This window comes from Cyrtonyx montezumae, unplaced genomic scaffold (genome assembly GCF_038088225.1).
Source record: "Cyrtonyx montezumae isolate F1298 unplaced genomic scaffold, pur_monq_1.0 scaffold_13, whole genome shotgun sequence".
Taxonomy (NCBI): domain Eukaryota; kingdom Metazoa; phylum Chordata; class Aves; order Galliformes; family Odontophoridae; genus Cyrtonyx; species Cyrtonyx montezumae.
The window spans coordinates 10,528,804-10,544,406 of record NW_027071859.1 but is presented as its reverse complement, the minus strand read 5'-3'; the positions used below and the strand labels follow the sequence as shown (position 1 = coordinate 10,544,406).

The window sequence follows — 15,603 nt, the reverse complement described above, 5'->3', positions numbered from 1 at the left end:
GCCCAGGGGAGCCTGTCACTGTCTCCCTGCACAGCAGCTAAACCTGAGCGCAAAATTAGTGATTTCTCCTTATCACAGAAGAACAACTTAGAAATTCTGCTATCTTTATTAGCAAAGTGAAAATACTCCATCTTCCTGTGCATTGTACAAAGCCTAACACATCACTTTGTGCTGTAATTGAATACTTGGAGCATTTCAACAGTAAGCCAAATCTTGTTACCATCTACCATGCATCGTGCATATTCATTGGTTGTGGGTTGTTTTTTTTCTGAACTAAAGAGTACCAAAATAAAACTGAGTACGATTTGCTCCTTTTCTTAATATATAGATGTCATTATTTTGCCCTCATTTCATCTCCTTGCTGTATACATCTGCTTCCTCTACCATTACTCTTAGGGCACGCTAAATACACTTAATTTACGCACTGTAAACAGTCGGTAGCAGAACTCACCATGCGTAAAAGTAAATATTTATGTATAGCTTTGAAACAGAGAGGGCCTAGCAATTAGTTATATGCTGTACTACAGCAGCAGCGATATCGAGGGAAACACTAGATGAGCTGGGTCTTACACCGAACATCAGTTGGGTTGCATACCCAGGGCAGGATCGGTTGGGTTTTATATCAAAGGGCTGAACAACATTACGCCAGCCTAAACATCTAACATGAAGTTCAATGCTATTTTAAGAGGCTTGTGGAAAAGAGCCATCGCTGAGAGCGCAGCCTGGAACGCCAGGCTGCTGCACGAGGGCTGCGATCGGCTCCGGGCGCAGCAGCTCCGCTCACACGCGTGTGCGGGTAGAGGGGCTTCAGCCACGAGGGGACGGCTGCCACGCGTGGCACGACACACGCGCGCAATCGCTCCGGATGGCACCGGGAACAACCTGAAGGCTGCGGGCCACCGCGCTGGAGGCTCTTCAGGGACCATTTCACTCCGGCCCACGTGCACACGCGTTGGTCTGTGAGGCAGCAGGTGCTCGTAACGCTGCGGGTACCCGAGATACCCCTCACCCCATCGCATCCCGCAACGCACCGCGGGGCCGCGCCTCCCGCGCGCTCCCCCTTTCCCTCCCGCCCGCGGCGGCCGCGCGCATGCTCGCGGGCGGCGCGTGCGCGGGGCCGGCGCGGGGCGGCGGCGGTCTGCAGTGCGGGGCGGGCGGGCGGGAGCGGGGGCGCGCACTGAGCTGCGGCGCGAGCGGTGCGGGCGGGCGCGCAGCGAGGCGCCGTCCCTCCGGCCCCAGCACCCCGGCGGGACCCCGCGGCCCCAGCGCCCTCCTCCGCACCGCCGACCGCTCCCAGCGCCGTCTGTAAGTGCGTCCGGGGGCCGCGGGCCGGGCAGCGGTGCGGGCGGGACGCGGGACGCAGCGCGGAGAGGCGGCGAGGGAGCGGGCTGCGGGACGGCGGCGATGCGGGGGATCGCGTTCGCGGCGCTCTGCCCCGAGCTGCGCTGAGCGTGGGGGTACCCGAGCGATCGGCGCTCTGAAGTGCGTTCCGAGCGAGCGGAGCGCTCCTTCAGTTCCCAGTGAAAAAGAAACGAACAGTATAAAAAAAAGCCCACGCTGAAGGAGCGGAGCAGCCCGCAAGGTCACCGCGAGGAGGGAGCGCAACCGACCCTCGCCATCGCCGTGCTCGCACCGCACGTCTGAGCTCTGTTATCGTTTCGATTGCTCCTGTGCGCGCTCGGCTGCTGGGGACGGAGGTGGGTGGGGACGGCGGTGCTCCGCGGTGCCGGGCATTTCTCACCCGAAAGCGCGAGGAGGAGGAAGGCGAGGAAGGAGGAGGCGCGGGGAGAGAGGCTTCCATATCCCGAGCCCACAACAAAGGAGCCCGGGCTGAGGCACGGAGTGAGCGGCTTCGGAGGGCGGTGACGGGGGTGCGGGGCGCGCAGCCCAACGCGGGGCTCTGCGGGGCGAGAGCGGGCGGTGGGGGAGCGGAGCCGGGGACAGCGGCGGCGGGGCGCGGGCTGAGCACGGAGCTGCGGAGCGGACGGGGCTGTGGCCACGGGATGGGATGGTGCGCCGAGCGGTGCGGTGCGGTGCGGGCTCTCCGGTGGCGGCGGCTGGAAGCCCCCGTGTTCCCCCCGAGCGCCACTTTCCCTCCCGCTGCCCTCTGCAACACTGCCGTGCCCCCCTCTGTGCGGGGCTCCCCCTAGCCTTCCGCGCCGCTTTGCGCAGGGGGTGTCCCCGGCCCCCCGCAGCCCCCTCCGTGTTGGGTATACCCACCCCACCTCCCCACCCTCGGCCGGAGTGTCCCCTTCTCCCTTTTCTCCCTTTTCCCAGGCTCTCTCCTCCTTTTCCCCCATCCTGAGCGCGGCGCGGTGAACCCCTCCTCACCGTGGGGATGGGTATTTCTACGGGAGGGCAGCGCGATCTTATGCAACTGCAGCCCCCCCCAGGAGGAGTCCCGTGAAGGCTTTGCTGGGACGGCCCTCTGTGCCTTTCTAGGGCAGGGAGAACGAGCCCGAGTCCGGGTACCGGTAGGTGTAGCAGGTACCGGTGGGTATACAGGTACCGGCGGGTACCGGAGCACCGCTGCCCGCAGCGCTGGGCTTCCCACCTTTCAAAGAAAGGGCATTTCGCAAACCTGCCCTTTTCATCACGACTGAAGCATGATTACTCACGAGCCAATTAGCCGAGTGCAAATACATGAGTAAATTCCGCACTGAAGATGTTAACGTGGCAGATGTGCATAACAGATGCAGCTGCTTTTCCCAACCATTTCGCCAGCAAAATATTTTTAGTGATATTTTCGGGTGAGTGTTTCTGTAGATAGGCATTCTCTTCCTTCATTAGAAAGTTGGGCTCACGGAGATCGCACCGCCTCTTACGAAGAGGAGAAAGACACACGCATTTATTAAGCTGGATGTGATGGGGAACAGAATCATCACATGCAGAGGAGAATAAGAACGTGAGGAAGCTCAGACTCCGTGAGATGTATACACACTGCCTCTTTCAGAATACACTGTTTGTTTCTGTGGCACATCTTCAGATTCATTAGTTTTCACTACTACTCTTATTCCTGACGGAATGCTCTTTTTTGGTTAAAGAACATAGCTCGTTTAACAGCATCCATTTACTTGAAAAGTTTTCCAGTACGGGGTTAGCACGGCACTATCCATTTCAGTTTTGTGGACTGCGATCAATTTTAATTAAAACTTTAATTACATTTTGCTTCTCCTTTCAAACAAAGCACGAAGCAGTCTGGGCTAATGTTGCTGTGAAGGAAAAATAAGGAAACATTCTTAATCTTCATTACGTGTTATTCCTGCCTTTTAATTAAGGACTGAATCCTTATCCTGTTGGACTCAAAAAGGGAATTGAGTCCCAAACTTCTGTGGCATAGAAGTGCAGCGTTTAATCAGACTGGTGTTTTCGTGCCCCACATGAACACCTTGTATATAAAATCACACCACTGGATTTTCATGAATTTTTAGAAGTTCTGGTGTTCTGGAACACTGAGCTGACATCGCATCAGCAGTAGTGTTGAGCAGCACCTGTCTGAGGCGGGCACAGCTTTATGTAACCTCACAACTGCAGAGCAAATGCCAGAGCTGTCGCATTTCCCTGGTACACGAGAAGAATCGCAGCTGATAGCACGCCGTGGCACCAACCAGGAGAAGAACTGTAGTCCAGACAGAAGGGTAAGGCTGAGGCTGAGTGAACTGGGGTAGGACAGGGCAGGATGTGCTGGCAGGAATTTTGCTGGCTGCATAGGTTGGCAGTGGTGCATCAGAGCCAGCTTTGGTGCTGCTGGGAAAAGGAACCACATGGTGTAGGAGGTGTGACATCCCGCTGCCAGCAGTGGGGCTGCGGTTGTGCCGGGCTCTCTGCCTTCCAGCTCCTCTCCATACCATGCTCCTGTATCACCATTCCTTCTCTTTTCAGTCTGTTGGAGTGGTTTAGGTCTAAGAATGCAGATTCTTTTAAACAGGCGCACCAATGTAGTGAGCTTTGCTACAGAGCTTCCAAAATTGTTCACTTGTCAAGCTGTTTGTTCTGGTTTTGTTTTTCTGTTTGGGGATTCTAATTTTATGTCTGGCTGCACCGTGCATTCCTGCATTTTTTTGTGTGTTGTATGGGAGCATCACACTCCTTTTAGGGGTTCAGTTGCACAAATTGTAGGGATTCCCTTGGATTTCCAGAGCTTTGTGTCTGGGGCAAATAATACTGGCTCTTCTAAGTGTGAATTAAACCTCAGCATACACTGGCTGGAATTACAGTCAGAAGGTTTAAAATGTGATAGGTACATTTGATTTTAAAATACGTACTGCTGAGACGTGACGCCATGACAAAATATTCTTCTTACTGGTGATATAGAATGTTTTCAGAACTGGTCTCCATCCCTTTGTTAATGCATGTTGTTTTCTTATTGTGGATAGTATCCTTTGTTTTTTAACAGTGGTCCAAAAGGAAGCTTGTTTCAGAGCAGTTCTGATTGCCTATGGGTTGTGCCCTTCTAGCTTTATCTTTCACTTGTGGAGAACAGCTGTGTGGTCTCCCTGCGTTGTTCCTCATGCCTAATTTTGATTCAGACTTCATCGTAATGAGCCAGACAGTTTAATCTGTTCTTTTTTCTCTTGTGGGTCCCCATTACTGCTATCTGCATGTCTCTTGCTGTCCCATGCACCTTTCACCTTTTTATTCTTTCTTCCTTTGGAGTGTAATTTTGTTTCTTCTCCAACCTTTGTGTGCCTTGCTTGCATCTTTAGATCCCTTTTCTTAACCAGTTCTGTTCTTCTCTGCTTATTTCCCTTAACCCTTGGGAAGAATTGTGACTTACTCTCTGGCTTCTGTACGTGGCATTGCTCTGAGCAGTGCCTGCTACGAGAGTCCACAGGAGCAGGGAAGGCTGTGAGCATGTGCAGTGCTGCAGGATGCTGGGATCCAGCTGAGCTCCATCACACTGAGGTGCTTTCTCCCTTTAGCTCCTGCTCTCATCTTTATTCACCAAAACATTTCAACCTTTCAATTTTATACTAATGCTTTACGGGTGATAGCCATAATCCTTTTCAAAGATTATGAAATATGATAGAAAGGATATTTGTTGTGAAATACATAATATCCAGGTAGAGCTTCAAATCCATGTGGCTTTTTAAGTTGTTAAGTTGTAAAGAAGATGTATTTTTTGTGTTTTAAAGTTACGTGGATGTTACTTGTAGGATCTCTGCTCTGCTCTAAGTCATGTTTTCAAGTGTATAAATATGCAAATTTAAGGGATCATATTATCGTTTCCATGATCACAGTATTTTGTCAGAGTCAGAATTTGTTATGTTCTTGAGTTTATCAACAGTCCATGATTTTAGAAGTCATGAGAGGTGATAAGTTGATGTAATCAAGTGGATCTTTAATTATAAAAAATATTTTCCTACTAGGAAAATAAAGACTTTTAAAAGAACTTCATCATCGCAGAGCAGTCTGATGCGGAGTATCTGTGGTCAGTATTACACAACTATAGAATGGGGGCAAAATACACAAAGCCAAGCTGTAATAGTATTTATAGCTTTTAGACACTAAAATGTGAGACACTAAACTTTTAAATGGAAATTACTTTAATCACTTTTGACTTACACCTGATTTACCTTTAAAGATGATGATTTCAGAACAGTGTCATCCGTTCTGTGCACCTCTGCCATGTCGTCTACCAAATACGAGAAAGAATGTGTGTACCTAATGTCTGCAGGCAGACCTTCCCAGAGTTTATGGAAACACCTACAAACTGAGATCTGTGCTGACAACACAAATGGCATATTAGTGCTTTTTTAGGTCTTATTTTTTTTTAATAGTGGAATTTTGTTTAGCTCCACATGAGTTGAATCAAACAGTGTAACACCAGTCAGTGGGATTACCTTGATTGTTCAGTCTTTGATGAAGACTATATTCTCAGCACTTCACAAGTAAAAATGTATACTCAGGAAGAAAACAAGCTGTGACGGTAATTTACAGAGCTTTTAGACTGATAAATATAAGGCTCTCAACCATTTGATGAAAATTGCTTTAATTATTTTAACTTGTAGCTAAATTTGAAGCTCAGAGAGAGGGAAGGTTTCAGGCCCGTGACTATTTACAAGGAGTAATGAAAATTTTAACCAAGCATCCAGCACAGCCCCCTAACACTGACTCACTGTTACCCATGTCTAATCTCCTGGGCATAGAATCGTACCATCATAGAATCACTCAGGCTGGAAAAGACCTCAAAAATCATCGAGTCCAACCACAACCCAACCATAGTACCCTACCTCGAACAACCCTCTGCTGCATCATGTCCCTGAGCACCACATCCAGATGGTTTTTAAACACATCCAGGGATAGTGACTCAACCACCTCCCTGTGGAGCTTTTCCAGTGCTTCACAACTCTTTCTATGAAAAGATGTTTCTTGATATCCAATCTAACTTCCCCTGGTGCAACTTGAGGCCATTTTCCCTCGTCCTGTCACTGTCCCCAGTGAGAAGAGCCCAACCCTGCTCTCGCTGTAGGCACCTTTCAGATACTGGAAGAGCAATGAGGTCACTCCTCAGCCTTTTTTTCCCCAGACTAAACAGACCCGGTTCCTTCAGTCTCTCCTCGTAGGGCATATTTTCCAAGCCTTTCACAGCCTTGTTGCCCTTCTTTGGGCAACAGTGTCATGATCCACATTTTTTTTGGGGGCGGGGGAACAAATAAATCAGTCTTTGATTTAAAGACCATAGGTCATGAAAAATTACCACGGTTCCCCTTGAGATTTTCTAACAGTTAATGACCCTTGGTGTTAAAATCGTACACCTTGCATCTTGCTTCTGGACTTCATTACTGGTTCTTGAGCCAATACCTCCCTGAAGCATTTGAAAGGGTATCACTTAAATAGGTCATCTCTTGAGCCAGGTGTCTGTAAAGGATCTGTGACTTGATTTTAGCATCTAAAAATAATTCTGCAAAGGCAGTGTGTTACTGGAAACGTTTGTGTTTGTGGGTTGGGTTTTTGTTGTTGTTGTATTTTTTTTTTCTTCATTTTAAATAAAAGATGAGTGTTCCACTTAGGAGAAGACGTTTTTACTCAAAAGTAGATATTAAATCATTCGCTATGAAATGGAATTAAATGGCATTGAGGAGAGCTGAATAAAATCCTTTTTGCAGACTGCATTTCAGAATATCTGTGTATTTAATTAAACTTTATTCAGAATGGAGTCATCTAAAATTAGAACATCTTGTTTATAAAAGCTGGTAGAATACGGCATATTTCTGCGTACTCTTATCGGCCATATTTAGAAATATAAAGTAACTGAGGACTCTCAGAGGATGAAATTGTGGATATTAGCAGTTTGAATTAAAATGTTCTTGCTTTTTAATAGAATTTGGCATACATAAAACATTGTTATTTTAAAGACGTTAATAAAAATAAACATTTTTATGAAGCTTTGGCACAGTAAATAAAATCTGCTTATGTAATGGATAATGCTGCAAGAAATTATTTGTGTCAGTATTGCTAATGTTCAGCATGTATCCAACTGACGTCACCATAGTTGACAGCCTTTCTTTACAACAACATATACTGTACTTTCTTAGGCCATCATTTTTCATTTTAAATGTACTTTATTTTTCTAATGATACAAACGAGGTCCAACATTCAGGATATCAGACAGCCTGGAATACCTGTCTTGAAGTGGATAAAGATTTCAGTTTGAAAATGCAGTAGAATTTTTGTTTGACCATACTGATGGTCTCTGCAAATCCAACTGGTTTGTACAACAGAACTGTATCTTCAAATGAACTCTTAACTAATTTTGACTTGTATTTTTCACTTTGGTTTTTTGCATCTGTCTGACAGATAAGTAGTTGTGTATCTAATCACATTGCTCACCTTCTAAGGGCAAAGGGTGCTCAGCAGTGAGCTCCAGCAGGCATGAGAACATACAAAAGGTTAGCATACTTTTGGATTTGAAATCAGACGATCATGTTTTACCTTGTTGAAACTCCAATTTATGCACCCGTAGCGGAAGAGGGTCAGGGAGTCACAAACTGTTTTTCCTGTACAAGTAGATAAGATATGCCTGCCTTCTCCTGTCAGTGAACTTCTGATGACAACTGTGTGACTGAAATGCCACAGTGTTTAAGAGAGGTATCTGCCAAGGCTCCATGTCCCTCCTCAGGTATGGTAAGCGGGTCACAAGGTAGCTTTTATCATTTTTAATTAAAAGCAACATTTACTGTCTCTTGCTGTGGTACACATTAGGCAAGTGCTTAGCTATCCAGTTCCCTGACATTGTTTAATTTAATTCTTACCTGGGGAAATAGGAGGATTGGAAGGGGTTATTATTATTTTTATTTTTCTCCAGTGCCTACCACAGACAGGTGCTGCTGGACCACAGATCTTTTAAGTGTTATTACTTTCTGCGTGGTTAAAAGGTGAATATAACTCATCCAGGCTTCCCTCTCTGGTATGAGAGTGTAACCCTGAGGTGTCAGCAGGTGCTAAGTCTGTCTTATCTCATCCTTCAGCTTTCCCTGATCCCCTTTTTTCCTCTCTGTCTCTGCTTCCTCTCTGCAGTAATTGTGCTCCATCAGTCCCTACAAGCTGAGAGGCTCCCAGTCCTTTTTGCAGACTGGCACTGCACGCTTCATTACTATGCATGCTTCCTCCATTTTGGGCATTTGAATCATGTTTTTTTTTTGTTTGTTTTCAACTGTGAGCTTTGTAAAATATGATCTGTCCCTGTTCTAGGAATTGTGTGTCTGTATTTACAGTGCTGTAATGTTAAATATTTATATTAAATTTTAACAAAATATAGGAGATGTAGTAACTGCACTCCGTGCAGAAAGATAAGATGCGTATTCAGGGGCTTCACAGAGCAACTGAACCAATCCATGAGTGATAGCAGTGACTGAGATCGTCTCCTGCAGGGCTTATTAAGGTGCATTCAGTCTGCAGCCGCTAGGTTGTGAATGAGCTGTGCTGACACACTGCAGGCAGTATTAGATGTACCTGCAGCAAGCCGGACACAGCAGTTCAGTGCTTAGCATGGCTTAGTGCTCGGGTCTTCAGCATGCCCTTGTAGGGGTTTTGCAGCCTACACTGCCCTCTGCTTTGCCCTGATGGGGATGTTCCCAGTGCCAAAGCCAGCAGGACTGCAATGCAGACAGACCCTAGAAGATGTTATGTGCAACTGGGTTTGCATCCAGGTATCTCTAGACCGGTATTTGCAAAGAGAAGTCTGTAAGAAGGCACAGTACAGTGTGAGCAGATGTTGAATGCAGCTGTGTTCCTGCTGTGTGCCTGTCTGCTTTATCAAGTGAGTCTCAATCTAATATGCTCTAACTGTGTCTTAGTGCCAGGTCCACTGTGTCGCTCCTGATAAATCTGTGTAGTGGGATGTCACATCCTCCACATGGGATCAGAGCCTGTATATACATACTTTTATTTGTTTTGCTTTGTTTTCTGTGTTGTGTAATTACAGGGTAGGAAGATGTGATGTAGGAGACTGCTAAATTATTATTAAACTTTCATAACATATTCTTTGGATATAAATCCTAGTTAGTGTTGTCAATAATCAGATGTATATATCAATTAATGCTTTAACATCTACGCTGCTAATGAGCTGGCTTTAGACAAGGATAAGCTGGGCAGCACTTTGCTAGTTATCTGCTATGTGATGCATTGCTGTAGAACCTCCTTCAAAGACTCTTCACTGAATGTAGGGTTTTGTTGTAATATGTAATTTTAAATAAATGAGAAACAAGGTTCTGAATTGGTGCATGAGAAATCTGCAGTAAACATAATAAAGTATTTTGTTTTCAGTATCTGGCAGCCCTATCATTTTTTCTTGCTGTTGTTTCATTGTTAGTGAAACACAGTCCATTTAGAATTAATTGAAAAAAAAATCCTACAACTTAATCTGCTTCAAATATAGGAAAAATAACTGTTTAAGTGTGACTTGAGTTGTAGTGGGTGTCTTATGTTTCTGATTAGGCTGAAGAGAAGACAGGTCATTTCAAACATTTCACTTCTTCCCTCCAAATTAAAATGGGTGCAGGAGCACTGTACACGTGTTACCCGCTGCTTCTCAATGAAGTGTCCTATTGCCAACAGGAGTGTGTTAGTGAAGATTAACTGCAATATATCAGTGGTGTCAGCTAATCTCCAGATAGAAGAAATGATGTCCTGAGCCACTAAAACACTTGTGCAGGTGGCTAGATTGAAATGCATAGGAAAATTAGTGGTTTGAAGTCACAGAGTTGACTGCAGATGTAGGTGTAAGTGTTCAGCAAGCTGGTAGCCTGAAGGAGATGAAATTTGGGGAAAAAGAGCAAGTGTGATTGTGAATCATGCCAGAGATGTAGGCAGGATGGCATCAGTGAGGATTTCAGTGCTAGGGAGATGAGGTTTTAAATGAATCAGTAAGGAGGGGGGGAAGTGAGCACAGACACTTAGGAAAGGGAATAGGATTTCATTTGTAAATAGCAGAGTGTAGAGGTGTCAGCATCTAGGAGGAGCTGAAAGGCTGAGGCGTGCAGAGCCTCTCTCAAAAGAGGTGATTAATTTGAAACGTGACGCTACAACAGTTGGAACGCGTCTCGTGATTTTGTAGATGTTGTGAGGAAAAAAAACTGTTGAATTACCGGGAAAAATTGAATTTGGTGAAAATCCAGCTGATTCGTTCTGCTTTTTTCTGAGCAGCTTTGTCACAGGCAATGATGGCCAGGCTACATCAAAACTGCTCTAGATGAAAAGCATCCACTGATCCAGGAGCTTAGAGAATGTCTTACTGAGATGAACTGTGATAACTTCATTTGTATACATGAGAGAGGTGCTAGGTGTTGCTGTTGAGGAACAAGAGGAATCAAGATGGCATTCAGCAGGACAAGTCCTAAGCGTGACCAGTGAAGCTCCCCCTGGCAGAGCAGGCTCCCCCTGGCAGTGAGTTCTGTGCGGGTGTAGTGAAACTGGTTCATTTAGAGGCGTTTGGGACACGAAACTTAGCATGGGGAAGGACTGAAAAGTAAAATGTAAGTGTTCGCATAAGACTTTCTAAGTTCTCTCATATGATTCATTGGTCTTATGATTAAACTGCTGCTTTTTAAAATCTTGATTTTCCACAGTGAGAAGCTGTTAGTGTGGGGCTCTGATTTTCAAGAATCTAAATGACAAGTTGCTCATTGTTTTGCATTTGTTTTTATGTGCAATGTAGTTTTTTATTGCAGATGTCAGTTTTGGACGGGATAAGACACCTACGGTATTGGCAAATTTATAGGATTTGAAATGATTTCACTCACATCATATTGAATGATGGAACGGGAGGCAGTAACGAGTCTTGGCCCAGAGCTTCTGCCAAAGTGATGGCAGAGCAGAGGATGGGATCCAGGACCCTGGAGTCCTGCAGTGAATGTCAGGCTGCATTTTACCTGTCTGCTTGATAGCAGTGCCATTTCTCTCACGGAAGGAATTCACTAATTTGAAAGAAGTAGGAAAAAAAACCACCTCAAAACCCCTATTTCTAGTTGTTACAAGTTGTATTGAAAAATGCTGGCATGTAAGTTTTGTTCTGAAGCTACAAGGCTTTGTCCTTTATGTGAGTAATGGACAATCTCTTCCTCAGAGGAGTTTCCCATACAGCCCAAGTGTAGTTCCCATATTGTTGTCTGGCTTCTGGATCTGTCAGCAAGGTGAGTCATACAAGAGCTGTCGATGAGGTTATCAGGTTTGGGGTTAAAAAGAATGAGGATGCAGACTTAGAAATTTGGATGGCAGCAGAATCCCATTTTTACACTGGTCTGTCCCAGCCATACAAATCCTTGGATGTACACAAGACTTTGGGTAAAGAGTTGTTTCCAAAAACGGTAGAGGTTTTCTTTGGAGGTTATAACTCTTTCTAGCAGCAGAACTGGGCTATATCAGATGAAAGTCCCTATGAAGTCATAGCTCTGCTCACACATGAATGGCACCAGTACAGAGCTGCTGTCTGCCTGTGACCTGTTCCTGAGGCCGATCTTTCCTCGTGGCACTCCGATGTACTCAACATGAAACTAAGCAGCATGGTTCAGAAATACCGGCTACCTTTATGCATTTTTACAGGAGCAAGTCATTTCTGAGCTGCTTCTATATAGTTCATGAATGAAAATAAAAGCAACAGTGGACTAAACGTTTTAATTATTTTTTTACCTTAATTTCAAGTTACTGGGCTACTACCAGTTTAACTTTGTATGAAGTGGAAACATCAAGTTATTCCATTTTCTCCCAGGTTCCTCTGCTTCTGTGGCTGAGATCTGTTGGACAGTGACACAGGAATAAGGATCCATATGGGCTAGAACTGGTGAGAAGGTGAATTACAGAGCAGAGATTGGACTCTTAGATAGTGAGGAAATATGTCTCTGTTATCTTTGAGTTTTAATTACTCTGGATTAATTGCATCACTTTATACATAATTATTGTATCATGTTTAATTCTCAGTTTAGCCATAGTCCTTGACATATTTTTTCATCTTTTATTTCTTTTAGTAATAAAATGCAGATGTCAGCACTTCACTCCACGTATGAAAATTGCTCATGCACAGATGCTTGTCAAAGAACTGATAAAAAAGGAGGTCCCTTGTCAGTTTCACATATGGATTTGAACAGTTAGCTTTATAAAGAAACAGCATCTGACCTCAGTTGAATGCTTTATGGTGGACTATAAAATGGGAGAGCTCTGCTATAATTTATAGCTGCGTTCTGCTTTAGACAGACTTTGTGGCTTTTCCCCTTTGAAATGTGAAGTGTTACCCAGAGATCAGTTTGATGTGGATAAATAGGGACGTGAAAATTTATCAGTACAGTGCAATAAACCTGCATAACCAGTTACATTCTGCTAATCTGTGGGCTGTGCCTGAGATTTGTCACTACAGTAAGAGTAGGCAGAGGCAGCCATTATGTGTGCTTGCTTATTTCTGAGGGGAATGGGTGTGACACTGTCAAGACTGAGACCAGGTAAAAATACATTCTTCTAAATATTACAGCTGAAGAAGAGGGAAGGTACATCCTTTATGAGGAATGGCCCAGAAGTTGTGCGTTCCCTGCTTCTCATTTGAAAAATTGTTTCTTTGGCCAGCTGTGCTGGTGATGGTTACTCCTACATTTGAAAGTGAAGTTGTTTGAGTACCAAATCACGCTGGCTGGAAGCCAGTTTAACTCCATCAGATGCCATTGAGTTGTTTTTAAAGTGCTGTCAGCCAGCTACACATTGCAAAAGACAAAAGATGAAAATCTGCCTTTAGTAAGCATTTGTTATCAAATTTTTTGGCACAGCAAGGATCTGGAGCTTCTGCAACAAACTTCAGTTCAGCTGCCTGTTCTGGAGGTAGGACTCTGGTCAGCCTGGTTGCTCTTCAGCTAAAGAGCTTGCCAGTTCTCATGTGTCTGTGTCTTCAGGCCATTCGTTGGAACTTGAGAGCCGTAAATAAGGGTTTTAAAGGCATGTTGTAACTGCAGTGGGGCTTTGCTTGGGCTGGAACAGCCCTACATCCCATGGTGAGCTAAAGGGGTTCAGTCACTTGATTTTTTGCTTATTTTTCTGCCTGAGGCATTTCAACAGCATGTACCCTAATGAGTCCCTGCAGTTGTGCTTGTTCCCAGGGGGAAATGAATAAGCAAGAGGAGACGATGTCTGTCAGTGCTTCTCTGGGCAGCAGGCATTGCTAACCAGCAGGGCAGCTCCCTGAGCTGTGCCATTCCTGCAAGGTTTTCCCCAAATCTCCTTTCCACTCAACCAAGAGAAAATCAAGCCTCAATAGCAGAAAAGCAGAATATGCCTGGTGGAAAATGGCAAACAGCCCTTTCATCTGCAGTGAGCAGATGAAACACTGGTTCAAAAGGAATGTTATTTTTGAAATACACTCCCTAGTGTGGTGCTTCTTTGACCTGTCTACATTTTTCTCAGAGCTGATCAGATGGCTTCTTCTGGTTTTGTGTCAGGTAATAACCTCATATGCTTTCTGTAGTGAAGTGAATAACAAATAGGAGCTTGCCTGCTTCTGATGTTCTCTGTGAAAAGACGCTCAGAAAAGGTGGACACATTCTCTTAGTCCAGAAAACTGGAAAAAAAATGGCTACGTTAACAGAATGCCCTTCTAAAAAGCAAGAAAGGGACAGGAGTGTTATTACTTCAAATTTCTCCATAATAGCTTTTGTAGTTCTTATCCACTACCTATTTTAGTCTGAATTAATATTCAGTCATAGGCATGTCTGTAGTGATTGCATCATTAGATGAATTTGGAAGAACTACAGAAACTTGAAAGACTGCTGTTAGGAAGCAGTGAGAGCCCAGGATAGCTCTGAATGGAAGAACAGAAAGCAAAGCATGAGAGTGAAACCATGGCTTCTTAAATGGGCTGACTACACAGAGCATTCCTGCCCACAAAATCCAGGAGGTAATTACCTGGCTTAATCAGGCACAAATGAAAGGCTGTCCCAGGAAGAAATTACCTCATCCTGCGCTTGGAACAAAGACAAACCTTCCTGGGCCTGAGAAAGGTGTATTTACCTTTCTCAGGGTTCCCATGCTGTAACAACCTATTGGTGAGGTGCTAGGTGGTTAATACCTCCTTTCTGTCTCAGTGATGCAATGCACCTGAATTCATTTTCAAAAGCTGAGCATTGTCTGAATTACCACTGCTTGGCCCCTGGAGCTCAGTGCTGAGTCTGTGGAGCTTGAAGGGCAGCCTGTGCATTGTCCAGGGTATAGGAAATATTAGGAAATAGTAACAAGATAGGTGTGATGAGGTATAGTGGGTAGGGATGGTGATAGGAGGATGGTTGGACTAGATGATCTTGTAGGTCTATTCCAACCTAATGAACCTATGTATAGAGTTCAGGCTCAGGCTACTCTTCATCTTTCTTTGAAAACGTTACTTTTTATGGGCAGATTTTCTAGGGGGGAACACAGAATGCAGCTCAGGACTAGCTTTGTCTAGACCTCCACTGGGTCTAACTAGCTCAAAAAAACCTCTTAGGCTCTTTGTTCACTGCGTAAAGCTGGGGTAAATTCTCTGCTGAGAGGAAGTCCCCACCTGATTCATTACCGAAGGCCTTTAATGCAGTGCTAGTGATGCACTGGAGATCTATATCAGCTTGTTTGATGGATAAATAACTTTTGCTTTACCTACATTTGCATGTTAATATCCTAACTTAGGTGTAGCATTTGTTGGTCACTTAATCTCAGGTATTTTGGTTACCTGAAAAGCGCTGTAGCAGTGCACGCTGCAGTTGTCTAGGTGGTGGAGGTGGTTTTGCTGTTTCTATATCATTGTTCTGCAGATATTAACAGTGCTGCACTTCAGAGAGAGCTATAGCCATAAACTCGAGAAATGAATCCTGACATGAAGCTCGGCTCAATAGTCTGCTGGAATTGGACGACTCTGGCTGTACCCACTTGAGGCTTGCTGCCAATCTTGTATTTTATCCTGAAATTCCACGAGGAGACACTCAAAATAAACACTACGGTAACAACAGTTTGAGTTACCTTTAATGCAGTAGCTAGCATCAGTTTCTCTTGAGCCTTTGTGTGGCTTTCTTCATTGAAAATCCATGAAGTTTGACCTTTTGGATAGATTTGCTTTTATTTATTCACCCTCTTGAATACGGTGGGAATTGAATAGGTGTA

The 15,603-nt window shown here is 44.8% G+C and overlaps 1 protein-coding gene across 2 annotated transcripts in view; it reads left to right on the top strand.

Moving 5' to 3' along the window:
* The first annotated feature begins 1,181 nt into the window (after positions 1 to 1,181).
* VSNL1 (visinin like 1) overlaps positions 1,182 to 15,603 on the top strand; it is a 74,925-nt gene continuing 60,503 nt past the window's right edge. Inside the window, exon 1 of one of the 2 annotated variants that reach the window (XM_065730682.1) lies at positions 1,182 to 1,305. The gene's annotated coding sequence lies outside the window, so the exon portion shown is untranslated. Of the gene's footprint in view, positions 1,306 to 9,242; positions 9,263 to 15,603 lie in introns of those variants that run through there. The other variant, XM_065730683.1, reaches the window with a different exon arrangement.